This window comes from Tauraco erythrolophus, chromosome 11 (assembly GCF_009769465.1).
Source record: "Tauraco erythrolophus isolate bTauEry1 chromosome 11, bTauEry1.pri, whole genome shotgun sequence".
NCBI classification, from domain to species: domain Eukaryota; kingdom Metazoa; phylum Chordata; class Aves; order Musophagiformes; family Musophagidae; genus Tauraco; species Tauraco erythrolophus.
In genome coordinates, this window is record NC_141475.1 from 22908813 (window position 1) to 22925973 (window position 17161).

The 17161-nt window shown below is 37.1% G+C and overlaps 1 protein-coding gene across 1 annotated transcript in view; it reads right to left on the reverse strand.

Moving 5' to 3' along the window:
• NAALADL2 (N-acetylated alpha-linked acidic dipeptidase like 2) overlaps window positions 1-17161 on the reverse strand; it is a 263692-nt gene that overhangs the window by 195785 nt on the left and 50746 nt on the right. The window lies entirely within an intron of this gene.

A 17161-nucleotide genomic window follows, 5' to 3' on the forward strand; every position in this document is an offset into this window, starting at 1 on the left:
ATTATATCTTTCTGATGCGTAAACTTTTCTATTAATACATATTTTTAAATTATTTAGAGTCACTTTCAACAAAATTAAGTGCTTAGAGCATGAAGATCTTCAACTCTTCAATTAGGACACTGCAGTAATATGTAGTAAAGGTCTAAAATTATTAAATGTCAAGCATTGGTAATGACGGAAAAATACTTCAAGATGTGTTTTCATGATTTTTTTTTTTTTAGTGCGTGTATATATAGATACATATAATTTAAGAATGACCAAGGGAATTTTTTTCCACACATTTATAGCAATGAATTCTGGTGAAGACCAAAGTATGAGGATAATCAGTCTTGTACATTATTATTTTAGAATGTTATGAAGCATTCAGGACACCATCAAGGACATTCTGGAACCTCTAAATCCCTACACAGTGTTCACACAAAACACAAATACAAGAAGACACAAGAATATTACATGAGTGTTTAAAAATTAAAATAAGAGGAGCAGTACAAGATAGAAAAGTTTCTCTTTCAGTTCAGTTTTGGTAACTTAAGTATGGATTCATTGCCAAAGGCAACAGTTCTAATTTTGGCCATCTCTACACAAACTGTTTAAATTCTAGCACCAGTTGTTCTGGAGATGTAGGATGTGTGAAATTTTACTAGATTTCTGAACACGGGTATTTTAGGGAAGGTATTTACCCTTATACAACCATATCAGTATTTTATCTGAGCTTGTACCTCAACATTTCAGTTGAAATCATAAAAAAAATTTGCCAAGGTTCCCGTCGTCTTAAACGTATTCTTTTAATTTTCAAGTTAACAAGTTTCTAAGTCTGTAACTCGTCATCAGTGCTGTACAAACCCAGTATTTAGAAAGGTCACACAAAGTTATAAAACAGTTCTGGAACAGGCAAGCATCAGATTTAACACCAAATACTGAAATGCAGGAACAGAAAATCTTGTGCTTCATACAGTTTCTTCTGAAATATGTATTTAATATCTAAAGAAAACTATTTCATAAGAAAATTCATAATCAAGTGAAGTAGTTTTTATACTATCGGAAGTTATTTTATATTTTACCTAATCTGATGTCTCTGGTTATAAAGAGTTCACCTCAAATGAGTAAAAGGTATTAATCAGTGCACGTTCTTGATGTTCACACAAATTTTACCTCATTCTGTAGGTCTCGTCTTTATTTTAATTTTTACCTACAGACACATCAATTAGATACACTTTAGTGCAATAATTATTAGAGTATCAAAATTCCTAAGGCTTGAGAGGTTGTATTTAGGCTGATTTCTGGGGAGACATCTAATTCCTTTGGACCCAATGCCTTTCTCACTTATCCTCAAGTAAACCAAAAATCAGAGCTTTCATCATTCGCGTGGGAGAAACTACACTGAATTTTCCTGAGGCAAAATCAATACATAAAGATACAACATAATGAAGTATCAAACCATTTGCTTCTACAGTATGCCTTTGTGACAATGAGATCCCTGCCCATCTACATTCATGTGCTGCTTCTCTTCACATCATTTTTGCTAGCTGCTCCTCCAGGGTGCTATCCACCGCTCTGTAAACAACAAAACTACATGTTTACACAATTATTAATGCATTTAGCAACTGCCCTTGGATGTTCTTACTTAATTTATAGATGCAAACTGCATCTGCAAGAGCTGCTCACTGGTCTTTCCCAGCCAACATAGCAGCTCAGCAAGAGTAGGCTGAATGAAAGGCCCTACAAAAGCACAGCTCATTTTTTAATTATGCGAACCAGAACTCGACTCCCTGCTGCCCCAAACACTCCGCGAACCATGTTCTTTGCTCCAAACGTTAAAAGCAAGCCCAAATGCCAAAGCTATTAAATACATTCATACATTGAGAGTACATGTAAGAAGTCATTACATAATGAAAAAGCAGCTGGGTATAATATAACAAAGAGTTACATGTGCTTTCATCACACATCTTCCACATGAAGGATATGTCAAAGCTCAATATAATAGAAGTCTTTCTTTTGCACTTGCCTGAAAATAAGTATCACCTGAGCCTCTTGTTACTGTTGAACTTTAGGGGTACTTGCACACTCATATTTTCAAGTGGTTCTTATCACAAATCTTTGACCCTTAATTTTAACTTTTTGGGAACTATGGGTAAAAATATTGCATGTGTCTAGCAAAGTAAGTTATCACATTCTCTTAACATCACATGCAGCACAGCAGCTGGACGTTTGCACAGCTAATCTCAGATCTAACTTCAGCTAAAATGACAAAAAAAGAAATAAAATCTTCTCTTGAGTAAAGCTACACATGGCTCCTCCCCTCCCAAATGAAGTCAATGACCCACTGGAATAGTTTACAACAAAGTTGTAATATTTCAGCAGTACTGTCCAGAAACGAATAAGTAAACATTAAACCATAACAATAGTTTCAAAAATTATTTCTACCTCTTCCTTTCTTCTACACTTGAATACTTTAGTAAAATTGGTAATAAAAAGTAAAATATCTTGCATTACACTTAATAACAACATGTCATCAAATACAGAACTGCAACACAAACTCAGAGTAGTCAGTTTTAGTTTTAATACACTGAGGCTAAACTCATGGGACCCTTTACTTCTAGCATAAAATAAAATATTGAAAAAAATACACCTTTAAAATAATGTTAAAGAATGCTATTGAATCCAAAGATTGCTACCTTCTCAATAATCCACTGAAAAATTAACAGCCCATTTATGTTGCATGAAGTCCTGTTTTAGTCACAACATTCGTAACACCTCCAAAAATGAATAAAGATTAAATTTTCTTTCTTTTTTATTTTTTAGAAATGCTTAAAACATGACATAATCTTCATTTCACAGATTTTGGATTTTAAAAAAGCAAAGTACCCCACCCTCAAATACCCATATTTGACTTTCCTTCAGTAGAATAATTCTGTTCAAAAGAGAACTCGTCCTTTTATCAGGTGTTGAGAAAGAACACTTGTGTACTTGATTTAGATATGCAAGGGTAACTCCTCTTACCCTAAACCTGGGAAACTGCTAAACAATGAGTTGTTTTATCCATTTGAATTAGGTACTTAATCTTTGAATTGTTTCATGCTATGCTGTTTGAAAGATACGACTATTTAGGAACAAATTGCAATGTGCAATATGGAGTTCAGTAGTATTTCCCCACACGTTAAATGAAGTAGGTGTAGGTAATAAAACAAAAATTTTAGAAAAAGGATATTATTTTATGTTACACTTATATTATTAGTTTCTAAGTCCTGAGATGATGCTCAATGAGTTGTAAACATTCTATCACAAAAACTATGATAAAATCTGCCCCCCCACAAAAAGACAAGCACTCTGAAAATGCCACAATCTAGACACTCATGGATCTTTTCCTAATGTCTTCTATTTAACTCCAAAATTAAAGAGAATAAAACAGTGTACTTCATTCAGTCATGCATTAAAAAGAGTAAAGACAGGTATTGGAAAGGAAAAGCATGACTAACTGTACAAAGCAGGTGGCAGCTGGGGTCTTCAGGATGTGGCACACTATTTAAAAACTTTGCTTTCTTTGCTAATGCTGAGGCAATTAAAAAAAAAGGCTGAGTTAAACAGATCAAAAATGATAATGGAAATGTTTGTCATATCACACTGTTATTGTTGAGTCCACTTGTATAAGGAAAGGAATTTAATAACTATTATACATCTGAACCCAATACACTGGCTGAGAGACAGATTGAGGCTGATTTGCCAAGGACACACAGATAGGAAAAAGATTAAGGACTCACAGGAGAAAAAAAAACTTCAAAGCCAATACACCCAGGAAGAGATGTTTCTCACAACCACCAAAATGCAGATGGAGTCGGTGCAGATAAGAAAGCAGCTCTTGAATGCATCTGCTCTAGCAAGGCTGGGAATGCCAGGGCAGAAAAGCATCATGCCTAAGCAAATAGTTTTATTATTATTTCTTAAGAGAATAATTAAGGTCAGTACTGAGCAATCTCAAAGAAATCTTATCTGAAAGGTGTAAACTTATGCAGAAAACAAACCCGAAAGTAGCGCACAGAATGGCTGTGGTGAAAAATCTTCTCTTCTTAACATTACCTATTGTTCATGCCACAGGTCAGTAACCTCAAATTATGAATATATTTTTTTACCAAATACCAATCTGTTGACTCATATTAATGAATAGCTTCTACACAAACTATTTGGGAGGTCAGGACCCTTGAAGCTGCAGCTATGGAAACGACTGACACGCAGTAGCACAGTCATGCTCATACTCCTGCCAGTTATGACCTACCCACCTAATGTGTGTCAGAAATGGATGACCTAAAGAAACTCCAAGTATTGAAGAAATCTAAATATTAAATGCTATGTATGTAATATATTTGAGATTGCTTATTCCTCAAAATTACAACAATTTCTCCAAAAAGCACAGATGTAATTCTCGAATTATCAAATCCTCAGTTCTGTGACTGTTCAGGCTTACTACATCATCTTCTTTCTTTCAAGTCAATGCCCTTTATTTGTCCTTCAACATTCAGCTACTATTTTCAGGCTGTTCACAAATTAAAGGTAACACAAACATCCAATGAACGATCAATCACAGGTAAATAACCTTCAACTAGTCACGCTGCCTAAAGTAAAAACTCCAAAATGTATTTGCAAATTGTATCTGAGAAGACGGCAGTCTGCAATCAGGACATGAGACTAACTTTAATTAAACACTTCACTATAATTTATTTGCACAGCTCTGAAATTGAGGCTGAAGGCAGCATTCAGCAGAGCATAAAAGTAAACTCGAGCTGGCTGCAGATCAAAGCTGGACATCAACAAACGCAAAGAAAGCTGCAAACGTAAAACTAGCTCTTCTCTAAAATTAGAGAAAAGGAGGAAAGAAAAAAGGAGATAACAGAGCTGTGCCCAAGTATGCCAAATCATTTGTTGGTGTAAACTCTGCTCCGCTTTCTGACAGGAGCTGCTGCTCCCATTTCAGCCTAGAGCATCCCTCTGATAATCAGGGAATGACAGCTGTCTCCCTGTGATTGCTACCACCCCAGCCTCCTTCGTTGTCCTATTGAGCATGCCAGAGACAAAATAAACAGCCATATCCATCTTTTATATACTTACTGTATTTCTACAAAAATGTTAATATTCAAAGTTATCTTTCAAACTTTGTCCAGAGCCCGTGTTTGCGGGGTTTGTGGCATGAATCTCATGACAGTCTCTAGTCCAAGCAAAGCACCGAAGGTCGAACTAAGAAAGTAACATGCCTAATTACCGGTTTCTTTTATAGTAACGGCACTCGGTATGAGGAGGATCAGCCAGTCTGCTCCTTCACGACAAGGATTTGCTGAAGCCAAGTGCAAGTGCAGTTAAGTTTTATTTTCTGTTTTCTGTTGCTAGGCTCAGCATTGTCAGAAGAGCAAAAGATCTGAGAAAGTATGACCAAAGGTATAATTCAACATTTAGTAAAATTAAGACAAACCCGACACCAGATATAAACAAATCAGGAAAGAATTTGAGGCAGACGACAGATTTTTAGGAGGAGAGTTCTCAGGGTGTGTGGAGGGAGGTTCACATGAACGAGTAATTTCTTACAGAGCTGCTTTTGCTATAAAACAAAAATTCCTTTCTTTAGAACTCAGTTTTCATGCAAACATCATACCCCAGTGTTTACAATAATTTCAAAATAACACTATCTTTGCAATCCCCTGGTGAGCTTTCCACTCTCTACTTACTTCATGAAAAATTTGGTATAAGGCCTCAAAATCCAAGCACGCCGTCTTCCGGCAGCAAACGTTACTTACAGCACTTTGTGTGTCCTATGACACTTGGCCATTCCCAAACTGTCTGGGAAATTTTGCATGTAAATTTGAGGTAATCATGCATAAATGCCTCTGTGATATCTTGCAAATGACTAAACTGTATATTTGAAAGTAAATTCCCCTACTTTCTTGCCCAAATTTGGACACTATCTATCCAGACTCTATCTCTAGTAGCACAGGATTCCCTATCCTTGAGCTTCTTTTTATGTCTTATTAGCAAACTACAACGAGAAAAATAATCTTATGCCTTGAAAAATAATAGCCTAATGTATTTCCAGGCAACTGTGTGAGGAAAGCCAAAAAGAGATGATTTGTGCTATTTGAATTTGAACGCACTGTCTGAGCCTAAAAAAGCAAATCGTTAAATATCTGGATTAACAGAAGCTGATTTTGCTCCATTACAAGACTAAGAGATGTAACTGACCAACAATGTCTGGGCAGATTTAAATCACAGAATTTCAATATTGCTCCACACAGCAAGATACGTGTGTGGGGGGTCACTAAATAACTAGTTTTTACCTATAAGCACTCCTCTTCAAACAGATTCATGACATTTTTTTCTCCATGGCTGTTAGCATCTTGCTCTAGAAGTTTTCTTTTTTTACTTTAATATTCCTACTCATACAACAAAATTCCAGGAGTAATTCAATATGACTCACAGTGTCAGCTTACAGTCAAAAAGGATTCTTAGTATCTAGTTTTTATTACATAAAATTGCACACTGCATTACAATGACAGCTAAAACTGTTATTTGTACCTAAACAGGAAGAACAAAAGATGTCCCTTAACCTCAGTTTGATAGAGACTGGTCTTGCAGACTGAATTCAGTCACAGACACATTTGATATGCTCTCTCTTCCCCCTCATCCCATCTGTCCAGCTAACACAGCTCCATTCCAGGCAGGGCTCTACTGAAGCTTCTCCTACAGGTTGCTTTTGCCATTTCAGTATTATCAGAAAGACACTGGGGTTTAACTTGTTTGCTGGCTTGCTTTTAACAGTTTATAGCAAGTTTTTTTTCCTACCAACTCCCAGGGAGACTGAATTAAGATCGAAGCCTTTTTATAGCCTACAGAAAAGAATCCCTTCTGTGTTTTATGGTTACAGAGCTCCAGATAAATCTGAGCTGACAAAGCTCAGTTCCCTGTTGATAATGCTCATCCTGTAGATTCCTCCCTATATATCTATTTTCAACTTTATTTTCCTTCTTTTAATTCTTTCATACTTCCCCCACCCCATCCCAAATCACCTTGAGTTTCCTTTCAGCAGAAGGAAAAAACTAATACTTGAATATAACTTCTTATTTCATGATATCCAGCGAGATAGCCAAACAACAAATCTATTTTTTAATCTTTTCTAATTAGATTTAAATGCAAATCTAGTTTTTCAAGTATTCTGAAATAAAACATTCTTTTTTTCAATCATACTAAGTTGGTATTGATTTATTTTAAAATCTCTAAGAACATTGCTTTGGCTATAAAATATCGAAGGACATGATATAATTTGATACCTAAAACTAGTCAAAAATTTTGTTATTTTAAACTTTCATGAAGCAGTGCTGATTATTTGTCACCTCCCTAGTGACAAAATTTTAAACTCTAATTATTTGTTCTTATATGTGTTTAATATTATTTATAGTCTCCTCTTCATAAGAGCTAACTGCAAAGATATTTAGTAGCATTAGTCTCTAAAGCATAAAGTCACATTGATCACACTTCCCTAAGAAGAAACAGTAATCTGCATTTGCCAGCCTACTTGGGTTAGCTTACTCAGAGGTAATTATTCATGCAAACATACATTGACAAATTACACAGACTAAGGATAAACTAAACAAAATGAAATTGTTCAGCTGTGATGTGACATCTTAAAAAAATAAATCATAAGCTACACACATACATAGTAAATCATAATAGTGTGATTTAAACCTGGCTTTAAAATTTTCAGTGAGACGGCCTTATGTCAGAATCCAGTCCCATTATGTCAGAACTCCACAAACTCTCCAGGCAGGACTGCAGTGACGTGGACGTTTTACTGGCTACCCTCGAACACGAAGAATGAAAGCAAAACGTTCAGAGGCTGCAGAATTCCTCCTTCAATGGCCTTTTTATCATATATTGAATAAAACCCGGGCATTCCCTCCTATAGTAGCTACAACCGTTAAGTCTTTAGAGAAGATGCTTGCACCTTAGTGAAGGTGCCTAGAAGTGCTTTACATACAAATGGATTCTGCAGGCTGCAGCAGAAACTGCTACCTGTTGTAGGGACGGATCCATCTCGACTGGACAGGAGAGGCTTCCAAATGGCACTGGGCACACGCCCCTCCGTCTGTTGATAGGCTCAACGTGAAAAACAGTGAAACAGGAGTTTGCACCTAATCTCCTGTCTCATATGACAAGTCATAAGAACAATGTCCTGTGAATGCAAACACTGTCTATCAAAGACAATGTGTCAACCGCAGTGAAATGTTACAGGGAAGTCCTTTTCATTTTATAACTGTAACACGTTTGATATATTAATTTCCCAGAGAGAAGCATTTCAACTTTGTTCAATTGGTTCATTTTTAGAGTTAGTCTGGTTGTGTTAAAACAGCAGCATTCAGGAAAACAGTCTTACAATTTTCACGTTTCCACTTTTTGCTACAATTCTGAAAACATTTTGAAACAGCATAATTTTCATAGGATGAGAAGTCTGTTTCCCAACTAACTAGTACACACATAGGTTACTGAAATACACAGGCTGTACTTCTATGCATGCTTGCTACCCAAACACATAAAACATAAGTTGATGTTACTGCAAGTATAGAGATATAGAAAGATAAAATAGACATCTACCTCAAAGATGCAGATAACCATGAGCATGCACAAGAGGAGGTCATCCACTGCATCAAAAGAACACTTGAACTTTCAGAAATATCAGTGAGAACTCTATTTTCAAATACAGAAACAAATATAACAACAGTATAACAAATGCTCTTCCACAGAGTACTTATAGCCCTTGCTTGGCTCAACATCATGCACTTGAACAAAACGAGGGAGATGCCCAACCATGTAGTGCTGTAAATACAAATCTGGGTGGTAAAGCAGCATTTTATCAAACCTGGAGAAGTAAACATGCAGTTGTGGAAATGAAAATGACATCTTTCCTATCTGATGTGAATTCTGTTGGTTTAAGTCATTACACAGATGTATAAATCTCTAATTTGACTCTTTAGAAGAAGGATTGGGGAAAGATGCACTGTAAAATTACAAATAGAGTTGGATGAAAGAAAAGGACACCAATAAAAACAGGGAATACACTTGAGCAATAATGAATTCAAGTGGCTCAAATGATTGGCCAAGACAAACACACAGAAGGCTGTATGTGAGAACATCACAGCTCTATGTGATTAAATGAGTAGATATTTCCATTTTTCAACCATCTAACATTATACAAGGAAGACTTACCTTACAAGAGACATGTAGCATGTGGTTCAAGTAACACTGTACCAGGAAAAAACCCAGCAGTTCTTTGTTGTTCCATGCTGTCAAGTTTTGTTTCTAAAAATGCACTCAGTATTTTGGAATTGCCATTTGGTCAGTAATTGTGATACTGTATTCTGCACTGCTTAGTTATCTAAAAGTTTCTATATGGCAGTACCATTTATTTTTTATTTTTTTATTTCAGAAAGAACTAACCTTCATTTCCAAAATTTATTATTTTTATGAATAACAGCAAGGATTGAATAGAAGTTCAGGACAGGACCCTGCCAGGTATCCTTGCTACAGCATTATCAGTAGCTTGTCTTTATCCTAAGTCTTTCCAAAAGTTAAGGTGAAAGTTAAGAACCCTCCTGCCCAGGATGTTGAACAATCAACAAAAAGAAACTAGAAACAGGGAGCTCAGTATGTGCTCTCATATCAACCACAAATTTCCTTAACAGCCCATCTTCCAGCATCAAGTGGTCCTTTTCCCAAATTTCAACAAACAGAAAAGACTAAATTTGAGACAAGACAAAGAAAGCACAATGGTCATCATCAAAAATATTCAATAGTTGTATCGCCTACTGAAGATGTTCCCTCTATTTCCTCATTTGCCTTTACATTTTTGGTACCCACTTTACAAACACTACACATTGTGAAGAAATGATCTTCATTGTCTGCAGAGAAAACGGAAAAGTTATGAAAGTTTATTTCAGGCAACGTAACTCTACCGGCATGAAGATAACAGCAATAAAATCATCAGGGTAAGATCTGAACTGAAAGAGTCAGTCTTACCCATCAGATCCTGGGCCTAACACTGTCCATACTGAAACAATTTCTAACTCTAGATTTTTAGTTTCTGTCATCACATGGTTGAAATATTCTCTTCTAGCCTGAAGATGTAAGAATTTTGTAAGTAAAACAACAACATGGACAAAGACATTAGAATTTTTTTCAGAATAAAAATTTGGGTTAGAAGAATGATATAGCGATTCTTCTGCTAGCAATATAACTTCTAGTTTTTCAGACTACTTCATCCTCTAAAATACTTCCCAAGTAAAGATCATGCCTGGCAAGTATTGACCTGAAGTAGGAGGAACATCTCTCCTGGATGACAACGCAGCAGGAGCTTTCTTGCATATATAAGCAGCTTTGCTCTCTAGTAGTTGAAGCTGTTGCCAGACCTCTTCTATCCTTATTCACCTCTACCTGCCCCTTGAAGACACCAGTGTGAAGCAATGAATCTTACAGGAGACAAGACTAACTCTATATGGTAACATAATTCAGCAGAAGGAAGATAAATTCCTTGAAGCATCTTCTTTCTCACACACACCTACTCTTGGGCCAGTCACAAGCTGATGATGGATTACTCACCTTCTTTTTGAACTGTGGAGCACAAGAACACAAGAAATAATTATGAGAATAGAACTGATATATCTCACGATTAATTCCCATTAAGGCCCTCTTAATGAATGAGATAAACACTGTTACTAATATTCATTACATGAGGTGTTAGACATGAGATTTATTAGTATTTAGTGGAAGAGATACCATATCAGAGAGAAAAAAAAATAGGAATGACTAATTCTAGAAAAAGGGAAGACCAATGTATTGTCAGCTTTGTTTAGTTTGTGCTGATTTTTTTTTTTTTTTATATTTATAAGCAGATACTTCTCTCTTGGGATTGCAACTGGTGGACACAGTCAGAAATGTTGTATTTCTCACCAACTTACAAGTGAAATTCTGAACAAAATCTTTTTCTCGGGACATTTTAGTCCAGCCAGTGAACAGGCTGTGGCATTTTGACAGTTGACATGCACACCCAATCCACTTCTGCCAGCTGCACCTGGATACCAAACTTAGACTTGCCTACGGTTAGGAACTGGGTCTTTTTAAAAAAAAATATTATTTTAATTCTTTTTTTCAATTTTAAGAATTCAGTTCTTACATATTTTTTCAACCAGCTGTATCACAGCTGCACATTTTTTTATCCTGCTCTGAAAGGCTTTCCAAAGACATTTACTTCAAAGGGTTTTCTCTGTGAAGCCTTCTTCGCTTTTTGGTCTTTCTTACTATTAAGGCTCTGTGTCCAGGTTTATAGCATTCCTCAAAGTAGTCTCCAGAGAGGTTCACCCTTTGCTTTTTTATACTAAAACTCTTCAACAAAGAAGTCAGACAAGCTGTTAAAATCTGCCCTCACCAAATTATTCATATAACAGCAGCTTTATCATCAACTAGTCTAGATTACATTTAAAAGCTGTCACATAAGATTTTTTTTTTCTTTTTTAGTAAGAACTTATTTCCACTCTTTCAAAGTGGTCTTCTTCAAAGATTATATTTGGACTTCATATTAGCACATCCTAACACAGATAGAAAATCTTCAGACTTGTTTTGGATTTTCAATGCTGCTTTCATTTCAAAATATTAAAAATATTTTAAGAACAAGAAAAAAAAAGTCCTGTACAAAAGCATTCAATAAGCTAATATTATATTAGAAGAAATTAATGTTTAAGATTTTGACAAAATGTTGTCCAATATTGACTGTAAGAGTTATACTGGTAGATATAGATAACTCCTAAGATAAAATACATTGCTAAGGCTTCAACTGGTGAAGATTTATCATGCTGCATTGAAGATTAAAATAGTTGCTCCTGATCCTTTTCAGCTGCCAGCTCTAATTCACAAGAGACACCATCGTTATTTAGACTTTTTCTCTATTTTCAGGAATAATCAAGTGCAGTATGTCAGAAAAGTGCTGGGATTTTTAAAAATTTATTTCACTACAGTGATTCTAACCCATATTCTCATGGATGACTGACTGACGCCTGGGACTGCCAGGGTCAGAATCCTATGGCCGTGCTCCCAAGTATAGAATGTATAGGCATGGTAAAATGTAACCTGCTGTAACTACAGATGCTTTTGTATTGCTAATGTTCCTTAAAACATTTTAGGAGTTGTTTCTCTTTCCCAAAGAAAAAACCTAAAAAATGAGAACAAGCAATAGTTTAATCAATATTGCATTTTACAGTCACTCATAACTATCCATAAAACCGAGCAGCATTTTAACCAGTTATTTATTGTTTATGTATGAAACCACATTTTTTAAACAAAGAAGTTATACAAGTAGTTTTAGGGACAAGGATTGAGTAGTATATTAATACAAAAATGTTTTCTTATTGTTCTCATTATATCAGTTGTAATTGTTTCTTATGTCGTTTTTCTCATCCTAGCAATTTCTAAAAACCTGATAATATTTGCTTTATAGTGTCTCTGCTGGAGGAAATTTTTACTTTTGTTTTTATTGTAAGGAAGATCCCCTCAAGGCAGTTTTAAACCTTCAAAATACTGGAGAACTTTAAAAGAAAAAGATCCCTAAAACCCAAATCAAACAGCTCTCAGCAGAAGCAGGTTTTTGCTTGGAATTCCTCCTCAGAGAAGGATATTGCCTTTGCAAACTGAAACGGAAAACACACAGGTATTTTGTTTGTAGGTTCAAATTTACTAAGAAGATGTAAAAGAAATTACAGGGAGCCAATAAGATAGCACTACCTAAGCAAAATGTGCCTTGTGATGTGGCAGAAAGATTTCCACTTGACTTGGAGTACCTTTGTCTTCAGGTTTGCAGCAAACACCATTAAGAAAAAGCTGGCATGAAAGTAGAGTAACCGCGTACGTGTCAACCCAGATAACTACTGAACTGCACAGGGGATTGCAACTTGCTAGATCTAAATTATACAATAAAATAATTTAAGAGAAAAATGTTTCCTTGGAGATCCATGCATTTATAGAAGTTACTTCCACTTGTATTCTCTCACAGTGACTATAACAGACAAAATTCAACTCTGGTTCAAAATTATGTAATTCCCATTGATTTCAATAGGAATTTTACTCGCACTAAAACCAGAATAAAGCACCAAATCCATTTCCCACATCTTCAGTGTCTGCACCCTTTAGCTCTCACCATGCAATTGGAATATAAATAAAGTTTATGGTTCAACATTGCTCCCTCTCAAATATCGTACAGGGGCCTTACTAAAAAATGCCTTTAGCTGATCATGTGCAATGGCATGAAAGTGCTCAGTGGTCTGTTACCATCTGTAGATATCAAGATACCTCACCTTTTGCTTTTTTGCATTTCAAAAAAAAATCATTTATTACTAATGACATGATTACTAAGGTCATTACTAGTGTTTTATTAGTAAAATATTAATACAGTATTGACTCACAATTACAAAACAGGAAAAGGTTTTGCAGCAGTAGCCATTTGCATCTTTGAAACCCTGCCCTTCAACGATGCAAAAATCCTGTTGCAGTATTAACTGGGCTTTTGTGCACGATGAACTACTATTATTTTTAGGGAACTGTACAACTTTATTTATGAATGGTTATGTGATATACGCCAGGAAACTGACAGGATGTTCTGCAGGACATCACTTCAATGATCATTTTTGTAGTCCTTGACTGCAATCTTAAATTATATAACCTTCACATTGCATTTCACAGCTTTCTATATGTAATTATAATGGAGTGGCAGCTATGCTGTAGTTAATGTTGAATGTTGTTTTCTGTTTAAAGGTCAAGGCTATTCTAAAATCCATATTCTTAGTGAGAATGTCTTGGAAATTTGATGTGCCTACTTGGTATGCAGAGCAGTGGTCTAAATTATGATTATTTGTGGAAGAGGTTTCTGAGAAACTCTTCTATAAATAAAAGATAAATAAAGCTCCTCTAAAACATCTAAATGTTACAAAAATCACATGATTCTTCTCATTTGTCTGTATGTGTTATTCAACCTATAGCCCTAACCATCTGCAAACTGATTTCAGTTGCTAGGGGTTCATTTTAGCTAGTACATGTCTCTTCAGAGAAGAAATTACAGAAAATGTTAATAAAGATAATAATGAACTAAACTGGCGTGCCTAAAAGAATTAAATGCACACATGTATCAAGATTCCCTCTAGCTTGGTATTTTGCACCAATGTGCCATCAAAAATGACTGAAAGGCTTAGGGGTGAGATGCTGTGATTATTTAATCTGAATTATATGCACTCTCTGCCTTTGGAATTCAAGATGTGCAAGTGAGCATGCTGCAGAAGGCTCATTTGGAAATTTTGCCTAGGGATAAAAATAACCTGGGAAGATTTTAAAATTTTCTAAAACCAACCCGCTGACACCAATCTTAACTCAGAAATATTGTTAAGGAAATTACCACTGATTAGCTAGAGGCAAGATAAAAGATAATAAGGGTGCACTAATCACATTTCCAGCACAATGAAACCAAATCAAATGAAAGCAAGCTGTTGGGTCAAAGATTTCCTGATGCATTGTCCCTCCAGAGGAACTCGTAACCTTTTGGTGCAGATCTAGAAACAAGAGCTGCAAGTATGCAAGGAAACAGTGCCGCAGTACCGTAAAGACTTCAGAGCGGGGAGGGGTCAGTAGAGTACGCAAGCGGGGTGCCTGCAAAGAGTGGGGGAGAGGAACAGGCAGCAGAGGAGAAGACGACTCCCATCTTCTTGCAGAGTGAAGGACCTGGGAGAGAAGGGGATGGATGGGGAGAGGAGATACCTCAGTAGAGCCATAAGAAAATGGGGCAACTGATAAAAAGTGAGCAAGCTCCTCTCCATGTGAAAGAGGATCTGACAGCAATCTGAGTCCTGCTTTCCTTATTCCTATCTTGCCAAGATTGAAGAATGGTGGGAAGATCACTGAATGAGCTTTACAGATGGGTTTGTACTTGTCTTATTGCTTCGGGTTGCATTAATCTCTGCAGTGGGTTCTCATTTAGCTGCAAAAATGTCACCGAAACAAATGAACTGGAGCAGGCTGACATTCTACCAACAGATGTAGAGAATTTCTTCTGCATGTTGTAGAAAGATGCAGTCAGCATTCTCACTTGTCTGCAGCTCCTCCAAAACGAAACAAAGATATTTAGATTAGATCTTAGGAAGAAATTCTTCAGTACGAGGGTGGTAAAACTTTGGAATAAACTGCCCAGAGAAGTTGTGGATGGCCCCTCCCTGGAGGTAGGTGTTCAAGGCCAGGTTGGACGGAGCCTTGAGTAGCCTGGTCTAGTTGAGAGGCATCCCTGCCCATGACAGGGAGGTTGGATTAGATGATCTCTGAGGTCCCTTCCAGCCTATGCCATTCTATGATTCTATGATCACTGGCTGAGTTGGGAGTCTAAATGCCTAAAATCAGCAGACCCTTCGAACAGAGAAATGAGTAGAATCAGTCAGGGAACACGGATGATGGCAGGGAAGTGACATGACGCAGTGGAGGAGTCTGAGCAGTCAGGGAACAGGGACAGAGGAGGGGTCAAAGTACAAAGGAGACACGGTCGGGTGTTGGGTGAACTGCCTTGGAGATGGGGTGATCCATTTCTGTCCATGAAACCATCAAACCCCTGTCTGCACATGCACTCCCGTTTCAAGAACATGCCACTACTTGTGCTGTTCTTGCATCCTCCCCTGGCTCCTGAACCAACATAGTCCTTTCAGTGTATGAGGTCTAGGAAAGGAAAATGATGTTTTGCTGGGCTTGCTGAGAGTGCCCACGATGAAAAAAGGAAAAGATGGAGAAACAGCAAAGGAACCAACATGGATTTGGTGCATTCTGCAGCCAGTTATCCCTGAACAGGCAGAGAGGAGCGGAGCGTAGCATGAGGCAATGTCGTGTAACAGAAGACACTAAGGATCTCTGTTTAAAGTATTAAAGCAGATTTAGGATTGCCAAAAGTTCCTTAGCACTTCCATAAAGTAAAGAGTGAATAAATGTAAGGTGAAAAGAAGGTGAAGAAAACTTCAGGTCACACAAACAACTGCAGAAAATCAGGAAATACAAAGTAAATACGATCTTCATTTTGCTTTAATTAGTCCGTCCTTGAATGTCCCAAAACACCAAACATCACATCTGCTAAGAGTTTCTCTTTACAGTTGCAAAACAAGCAGGGGACAGAGCAGACAAATGCTGCGAAACCTAAACTGAACACTTGTTTCTTCCTGAAGTTCGCTGTGCTCAGTTTGCCTTAAACCAACCAGCCCGACAGCCCAAGTAACACCAAGCCTTCTGCTGCGCTTCCAGCCAAGACGTATCCGTACTTACGCCTCACTGCACTCGGGGGATCACCACCGTGTGTGAACAGATGGGCTGCAATATGCACCCACACTGACACTACCCACCAATACGGGGCTGAAAGGAGGACACTGGATCTCTGGGGGTTCACACACGCCCCTCCTCAGCCCATCCTTCCACCAGGGACAGCACGCACAGCCTCGGCTCTCCGATCACCGCGCGCCGTGAAGGCAGGGAGCAGCACATTCAGATTCACCACACTACACTCGCTCGGAGACTGGTTTGATACTGCTTGACAACGCATTTCAAAGCCTTAACTCATAAATTTGATTCAGTGTAATTTCCCTTTATATACGTACTCTGTTGGGCAGAGTGGCTTTCCCATTTTCATCAATCTGACAAAAGGTTTAAACTCTATAAAAGGTTGCTGATATTTAAGTTTTAATAAAATATTTCACGTATGTCATTCTTTCCTTAGATTGACCTACTCTACGATATATTATTTACATAACTGCTGCAATATCTATTTCAAAACCAAGTAGACAGCTCTCTCCAGAACTGTAGGCTGCTCTGCCTGTCACTGTGATGGGTAAACAGTGTCACCTCTTCAGAGCCCAATGAATTACAGAGAAGTAGTGAAGTGCACCATCCATCACAATGGCACTAAGTAGGTTTTTGAAGTAGATTTCAGATCACAAATGCTCACATTTTTACTCACAAATGCTGTTTAGACTGTTACCAGAAAGCACAAATTGGACGGCTCATATACAATGGGCAATATGACGAACGGACATGACAGGTGGTCAAAGAAAATGAGTCTTGCTGTTCTGCA